The sequence below is a fragment of the Octopus bimaculoides genome, chromosome 2, assembly GCF_046866305.1.
Source record: "Octopus bimaculoides isolate indiv1 chromosome 2, ASM4686630v1, whole genome shotgun sequence".
Classification (NCBI taxonomy): Eukaryota; Metazoa; Mollusca; class Cephalopoda; order Octopoda; family Octopodidae; genus Octopus; species Octopus bimaculoides.
In genome coordinates, this window is record NC_142929.1 from 194,759,533 (window position 1) to 194,760,673 (window position 1,141).

The 1,141-nt window shown below is 46.0% G+C and overlaps 1 long non-coding RNA gene across 1 annotated transcript in view; it reads right to left on the reverse strand.

Moving 5' to 3' along the window:
* The window catches only part of LOC149137337 (uncharacterized), a 25,727-nt gene extending 24,944 nt beyond the window's left edge, over positions 1–783 (reverse strand). Inside the window, exon 1 of the long non-coding RNA XR_016240879.1 lies at positions 1–783. This exon is cut by the window's left edge and continues 1,519 nt beyond it. This is a non-coding gene — a long non-coding RNA (uncharacterized LOC149137337).
* Positions 784–1,141: the final 358 nt, after the last annotated feature.

A 1,141-nucleotide genomic window follows, 5' to 3' on the forward strand; every position in this document is an offset into this window, starting at 1 on the left:
TGATCAGAGGGATGCGTTAATTAGTTGTGTTTAGTGAATGAATTGTGGAGTGATAGAGAAAAAGAGAGGGAGGGAGAGAAAAGGAAGAGAGACAGGAAGAGGAGACAAATAAGACAGAGAGGGGTCCTCTCTCTCCCACCTACTTTTATTACCTACCTCTTCCCTAACATACTGTTTCTATCACTCTTACCTCTTCTCTCTCTATACTTACCAAACCCACTCCTACCAAAACAGTAGCTGTTCCTTCTCTCCCACCCTCCCTCTCGTCCTTCTCTACCTCTTTGAGCGGTGGTGGGAGGGGGGCGTTGCGCGCGTCGTGAATGAGCGTGTGTGCGCGTGGGTAAATGTATATGTGTATGTATGAAAAATCTACAAATATGTGTGTGTGAGTAAGAAAGCGTTTTGTAAATATGTGTGTATCTGCACATTGTGTGTGTGTTCGTGTGTGTCACTCTGTATATGTGTGTGTGTATGCGTAACTGCTCCCGTAATGAGATGCGGTTTGTGAATGAATGGACGCGCAACAGGGCGAGTGAGTATGTGTATGTGAATGTGTATGTATATATATCTATGTCTGTCTATATGTGTGCATATAGGTGAAAGTGTGTGTAGGTGTGCTCGTTTGCCGGGGGAGGGGGGGGAGAGCACATCTGTACTCAATGTAGGCGTGGGTTGCGTTATAAGGCGACAGAAGCGGTCGAGGGGGGAAGGAGGAGTAGGCCTTGTCAGTGCTTTTGCTGTCGGTGGCGGTGGTGTCATCGACGTTTGTGTTTCGTGGTGGTGTCGGTGGTGGCCGGGTTTGACGTGGCGGAGGCGGGGGGGGGGGGGCAGCTAATCTTTAAAAATAAATCCACTTACATCTGTTTTGTTTAATTTGATAATAAAAAAAAAGCGATCGGAAGGTGCTTTGTTGTAGTAAGGTAGTGCATTAACCTCGTTCACGGAAGATTCCAGGTTCAAATCCAGCTTAAGTACTTGTAACCTCCAGGCAGGTTTTTAATGCAATGAATCACAAGCTAGTACTATGAGACATATAAGCCATGGCTTAGTGGGGGTCAAGGTGCACCACCCTTGTGATTTACTTTAATGTAACATTGATGTTGCAAGCAAAAAAAAAAAACAAGATGGAAGGTCCCCCCCA